The 7,244-nt window shown below is 38.4% G+C and overlaps 1 pseudogene; it reads left to right on the plus strand.

Annotated features, from left to right (window-relative positions):
• On the plus strand, positions 1-7,244 carry LOC133730690 (pentatricopeptide repeat-containing protein At3g22690-like; annotated as a pseudogene).

Below are 7,244 nucleotides of genomic sequence, written 5' to 3' on the forward strand. Positions count from 1 at the left end.
ATGAAGGGCTACGAAATAGCCTATTCTGATGATGAAGAAGATGATAGGTCAGTATACTCTGCCTGGTCTGAAGAAGGAGAATCATCTGGGTCTGAAACAGATTCTGAAGTAGAATACTTAGAATCTAGACAGATGAATGTCTTAAAAGTCAAAAATTGGGAAGAAAGCAACCCTGGTACATTCGTTTGTGACTACTGCCTATGTCACGAAAAGAATGGAATTCCTATGTTCTGTGAAGAGTCAAAAAAGACTTATTACAAAGAATGCTTCATTAGCTGAAGCAAGAAGAAAAACCAAGAATGGCCTTATCAGCCAATTGGTAGAACAAGAATATGAAGAATATTTCTCTAAACAAAAAGAGAAAAAGATAGAAGCCTTGTTCCAAGAAATTATGGAACCATCTTCCTCAGCAATAAAGGAAGAAAAAATTGATGAAGAAATAGAACTGGTTGAACCACCAGAAAGTGTTCCAGAAGAATGTAAACCATTCATACCACAGGAACAAGCTCAAGAAAATTAGCTTCAACAATCAAAGATCGTCTCTACTAGTAGGTACAGCAACTACATAGAGATTGGATTAAAATTCCCTGATCACAAGAAATATCATCTACATGCATTTGTAGATAATGGATCAGGATTCACAGTTGCAAAGAGATTTGCAATTCCAGAAGAACTCTGGAAAGAATATAAGAAAAGAATAGCTACTGGTGTCCAGTTTGATGGAAGCCATCTTACAATGAATAAAGTAGCAAAAGATGTTCACATCACCATTGGTGGAGGAACATTTATCATCCATACTCTTTGGCAATCTGAAGGCCAAGGATCAAATTTCTTGTTGGGAAATGATTTCATTCTCCAACAGAGATTTATTCAAGATGAAGAAGCGATAGGCTTCAGAAAAGAAGAACAAGTGTTCTGGGCAGACCGACTCACACAAGCAAAAAGTGTAGTAGGTCCACATTTTACTACTCAGTATCAGAGATCGTAACAAAATAGTGGTGATCTTACCTACCAGCCCAAATTTGAACCCATACTCCAAATCAAACAACAAGAAGAACTACTTGTTGAAGAATCTTCTGAAGAAGAAGAAGAAACTAGTGAAGATGAAGAAACTAGTTTCATCCATGAGCATAACCTCAAGCACTTCCAGAATAAGCTTGAGTCTCAGAAAATTCCTACTCTTGATAAAATCAAGAAAATGCTCGAACAGAATATCGATGTCGACCCCCAGAAATTTTGGGAAAAAGACCCAGTGGTCTGTGAATTATGATTACATGATATGAATGCTATCTGTCATGTCAAAGCCATTCCTCAGTACAAAGAGGAAGATCAAAAGGAATTCAGAAAAGATATTGAAGATCTCCTGAACAAGAGATTAATTCAACCATCCACTAGCCCTCATCATGCTCCAGCTTTCTACGTGAGAAATCATGCAGAAAATATCAGAGGAAAAGCTAGAATGGTAATTGACTACAGAGATGTCAATAAGAAGACCGCGAAAGACGGTTATCAAATTGCTCAAGTACGATGGATGACAAGCCCCTTCGGCCTAAAACAAGCCCCTTCAATTTTCCAGAGCAAGATGGATGACATCTTCAAACATGTTGCTGAATTCTGCGTCGTCTATATAGATGACATCCTTGTCTTCTCCAAAAACAGAGAAGAACACATGAAACACCTCTATGAGGTTGTAAAGCTGATAGTTCAGCATGGAATCATCTTAGGAGAAAAGAAAATCTTCTTTATCCTAGATGAAGTTGATTTCCTAGGAATAAACATCAAGAATGGAGTGATAAAACTCCAACCCCACATCCTTGAAAAAATCTGGAAGTTCCCAGATAGAATTCCTTATGCCAAGAGTCTAGAGAGATTCTTAGGAGTCATTAATTACGGGAGAGATTTCATTCCCAAAATCTCATGACTAACAGCAATGTTATCTCCTAAAACAAGTTCCAAGAAAAAATGGAACTTCACAGAAGATGATGAAAAAATTGTGAAGCAGATAAAAGCTCTCTGCAAAAATCTCCCTCCTCTCCAACAACCAGAGAAAAATGATGAAATCATTCTCCAAACAGATGCTAGTGATAATTACTAGTCTGGTGTTGTTCTAGCAAAAACGCCTGGAACTAACATTGAAAATATCTGCAAATTCTGTAGTGGTAAATTCAGTCCTGCAGAACAAAATTATCCTACAGGAGAAAAAGAAATTTTGGCTGTAAAGAAAACAATTTTAAATTCTCCAGCTTTTCTTGGAAAACTCTTTACTGTCCGCACCGATTGTGCTAGAGTAAAGAACTTTAAAAAATTTAAACTTGATAAAGCTACTGATAGAGGAACATTAGCAAACTGGCAATTATTTCTTAACCAATATGATTATAATGTTGAATTAATTGCATCAAACAAGAACTATCTTCCAGACGCCCTAACCAGAGAAATGGCAATGTTCAGCCGAAAAGATGACGACGAATGTCGCAATCCCAGAAACAGACGAATTGGGAAAGAACATGAAACATCTGAGGATCCTAAAGAAAAAATCCTCAAAAGATTTCTGCTAGGTCCAAAAGGACTAGCTACAACTGATCAATCCCAATGTAAAGGATTGGCTAGCCCGTCTCAAACGGCAGAAGGTAAAGGCTCATCAAGACCGTTGAAGGCTGTTGCTTTGCCAAAAAGCAAACCAACTCCAACTAGAGTAATAAATGTTTTTAATTATGAACTACAAACTTTTGCTGATCCTGTGTTCAGAACTGGTAGGAGGCTAGCTTACCACTAGAAGGCAATCCTCGATAACCTCTTATTTGCCTTTCAAGAAAGAAACAGTGGCATGATGTTCCCAGCTCTGTTTGCCTTAGCTGAAGAACCCCATGAGAATGCTAGACCACAGTTTGAAGAAGTTCATACACAGTAGAGTGCTGGTCGGAGTGAAAAAATTCACTTTCTTGAAGATCCAGAAAGTGTTAGAGTTCCTATCATAGCATTAAAAGAATCAGATTGGTTTGAATTCCATAATCTGATAGGAAGTCACAATTCTGAGGCATGTATTCCTCCAACTCTCTTCATTATTGCAGGACCTTATGTTGGAAGATACTTAGTAAATGTTCCGAGTGAACATCCTCAAGAACACAAGCTTTGGCTTGTTGAAAATGGTTTTGTCCATAATCTATGGACCAAAACAAATGATGATCTCAAAGGTCTGCCCCTATCATCGTCAACACAGTCAAAAATGTCAGAAAAAATGACTGCTCTCTTAGACTGAAGTTCAGATCTACTCCACCATAATGGATTCAGAAAACAAACGGTGAAGTTGAATACATTTCTCCTTATCATTATGTGAGAATTATTCAAAAGGGATATCTTCAGCCTGCCTGTGTTGGATACAATGGCCAGCCAAATTCAAGCATTCCATGGATGAAAGCCATGTCTTTAGAATATATCAAAAAGATCATCGAAGAAGATACAAGAAAGACTTTCCTGGCAGTAGGAGAAAAAACAATAATTACAGCAGTGACCTCTTCCTATCTCTCATGAGAAAGGAAATAGATTCGACTCTGGCATGCTTATAGTGGGTTGAAAAGCTTGAAAGTGACAACCACTACAAAATGTATGTAGATACAGATGTCGAAGAAAATGAAACTACTGCCCGAATGGCCCAGATGGATAACAACTCGTTTGTCCTTGGCCACAATTCAGAAACAGACGAGAACATGTGAAGCAGCAAGTGTAGAAAGCACCAAAAGCAACTTTGGATTGTTCCCAAAAGTTGTTTTTGCTTTTCAAAAAGGAGGTGAAAAACATTTCACCTAAAGGAATCTGATTTTCGCCAACCGACCTCCATCATCAAGAGCACTCACGAAAGCATAAAATAATGGAGTTGTGTTGTACATTTTTGTGTTTTGAATTCTGGTTTGAGTTCCGCTCCCTATATAAGGAGCTTTTGTTTCAGTTGTAGAGCATCAAAAAACAGAGCATCGAAAAAACTCCCACCATCAGAAAAACTTTCATAGTTCTAGGATTAGATAATTGAGCAGAAGAGTCTTCTCTCAAGCAGTAGCAGTGTGTTAGTTTTCTTTCGGTTTAAGTGTGGAGTACCTTGTTTCAAGTAAGTATCTGTAAATCATTCTTATGGATAGCTAAACAGCTTAGCTGTTTACCTGAGAATGAGGCTCTGAATTTTAGTCTGTAATTTATGTTTGAATAAATAATTTCAGATTGCTCATCCACCTTGTCATTATTATGTTTTAAAAAAAAATTTAGTTCAATGTTTTAAATATTTATATATGTTTCTGCCTTATTCCTGTACTAGTTTTTAGGCTTAAACTTTCAATTTCTTAGGAAAAATTGACTCAGCTTAAGATAGAAACAAGCAGCAGTGATTCCGCCTGTTAAAGTAACCGTTAGGTGAAAAACTTGGGCATGTTGAAGGCTAGTTTTGTTTTTCTCAAAAGTGTGAACATGTTTTTCTAGGAAAAAGCAAAGGTTAAACCCAAAAGTCAGTATAGGACATATTAGACACTAGTTTAAAAAAGATTACCCTCATAGGTCTTTTCCTCTAAGATTTGTGTAAATGGGCACAATACAAACTTGTTGGTGCAAGTGGGCACAATACATGTGATTTCTGGGTAAACAGGAATTAACCCTTCTAGAAATGATCATTTCTCTGCACATGAAATCTGGTTTATCATATGTCCATGTCATCTCTTTATGGTATCTCTGTGCTTATTTTGCTAAAAAAATCCGGATAGAGCCTTGATCATTGTTTTTTTTATTTTCCTAGTCATTTCCTTGATTTGATAGCCTTAAATCAGATTGTAATTCAGATTTATACATCCATCTCCGTCTCATTTTCTTCATATGTTTCATGATGTTTTTAAGCAACAGATTTGTTGCTGCTGCAGTATATCCCTTTGGCTTTATATCTTTCAAGCTCAATTTTACAGTTTACTAATGTAATTCACGATAAAGAAAGAAATCATCTTTTGTGAGCCACTTAAAAGGTTAGAAATGTCATTTTGTGCTGGACCTGCACCTCTTCATAACACAGATGCATCAAAAAACTGAAAAAGTGTCCATAATTTCTTAAAACAGAAATAGAAATAGAAGCATTGCAGTTAAGTTAGTTATAGTTGGTTGCAACCCCAAATAGGCAAATAGGCCAACAGACCCATTAATCATGGCTGCAATGCTTCAGCTGAGTCCTCTGCTCTCAGCCACCCCAACTAACCAAAACGAAGCTCATTAGCACATGTGCCGAAATGGGCACCTTCCAAAGCCTTAGACTTGTTTCTTGAAGAAGAAAAAACAAAGGGTGTATTGTTCAGATGGTGACGAGGCTATAGGGCTCTATGTTCAGATGGTGGTTCAGGGTGTTTTACCGGATAAGTTTACGTTTCCGTTTGCATTGAGTGATGGTGGCTTTCTGTGAAATGGGTTCAGCTCCATTATGGGTTTGGAGGAACATGTGTTTTATTGGGAATTTTTTGATTCATTTCTATGCAGAATGTGGGGACTTGGATTATGCCCGCGAGGTGTTTGATGATATGCTTGAGAGAAGTACCGTGTCGGGGACTTGGTTCGATTTGTGGTTATGGTGGGAGGAATATGCCAAAGAAGGCCGTTGCTTTGTTTTTTGAGATGGTGGCTGCCGGTATTAAGCCTAATTCGGTGACTATGGTGTGTGTCAATTCTGCTTGCGCAAAGTTGAAGGATGTTATGTTGAGTGAGAGGGTGTGTGCTCTTACATTGGGGAGTCTGGACTCATACTAATATGCTTGTGGTCACTTGTTGATATGTATATGAAATGTGGAGCTACTGATGCTGCAAAGCGGCTTTTTGCTGAATGTGTGGATAAAAACTTGGTTCTTTACAATATTATTTTGTCAAATTATGTGCGCCAGGGACTGGCTAGTGAAGCAATTTCGGTCATGGGTGAAATGCTACAACAGGGCCTAAGACCCGACAATGTTACCATGTTATCTGCAATTTCAGCTTGCGCATAACTAAGTGATAATCTCTCTGGAAAGTGCTGCCATGGTTATGTTCTAAGGAATGGACTATAAGGTTGGGAACTTGGGATACCATTTGTAATGCCATGATTGATATGTACATGAAGTGCGCCAACAAGAGATGGCCTGCAGAATTTTTGACAATATGAATGACTCGTTGATTTCTGGTTTCATAAGAAGTGGTGATCTGAAGTCAGCTTGGAAAGTGTATAATGAGATGCCAAAGAGTGATATTGTATCTTGGAACACTATGATTGGTGCTCTGGTCCAAGAGAGCAACTGAGGAAGCAATTGAACTTTTCCGGGTGATGCAGACTGAGGGAATAAAAGCAGATAGGGTGACCATGGTGGAGGTGTTCAAGAACATGGCAATAAAAGATGTTTCTGCTTGGACAGCAGCCATTGGAGCAATGGCCATGGAAGGAAATGAGGAGCGAGCTCTAGAGCTTTTTGATGACATGCTTAAGCAAGCGGTGAAACCAGATGAAGTAGTCTTTGTGGCAGTACTAACAGTGTGTAACCATGTTGGTCTTCCAGGAACAAGGGCGGAACGTTTTCATGTCAACGCAGTCGGTCTATGTTATTTCCCCTCATATCATTCATTGCGGTTGCATGGTTGATCTACTAGGCTGAGCCGGGCTCTTGGAAGAAGCTGTTGATATGATAAAATGCATGCCAATGGAAACCAACGATGTCATTTGAAGTAGCCTCTTGGCTGCTTGTCGAACCCACAAAAAAAGTCAAAATGGCAGCATATGCAGCTAAACAGATATCAAAATTGACCACTCAGAGGAGTGGAATTCATGTGCTTCTGTCAAACATATATGCATCAATTATTATTCTCCTTTAGTCTGCACTCCCCTTATCTATTGCTTTTGATCTGCACTGCCATTATCGTATTGTGTTAAATTACACAATCCAAGTATGCCTCCATTATCATTGAGCCATACTTCAGGGGCAATATGCACAACCCAATCTCTTCCAATGTCATTGTCCAAACTCATTGACTACTCTGCTGAAAAAACAAGCATTGTATATCACTATATCAGACCAATGGTTCACCTAGTATGCCAACAGAATGGATATTCACCAATGGTACCCCATCCACTTACGAGTTCCGACAAGAATGCCATGCATTCAGATGTATTCTTTCAGAGACAGAGAGAATTGAAGCTGAGACTTGAAAACAATCTTTAGACTTCAAGCTTCAAAGGAGAGCTAGCTAATCAAAATTCCTAGATT

The sequence above is a fragment of the Rosa rugosa genome, chromosome 2 (genome assembly GCF_958449725.1).
Source record: "Rosa rugosa chromosome 2, drRosRugo1.1, whole genome shotgun sequence".
In the NCBI taxonomy this organism is placed as follows: domain Eukaryota; kingdom Viridiplantae; phylum Streptophyta; class Magnoliopsida; order Rosales; family Rosaceae; genus Rosa; species Rosa rugosa.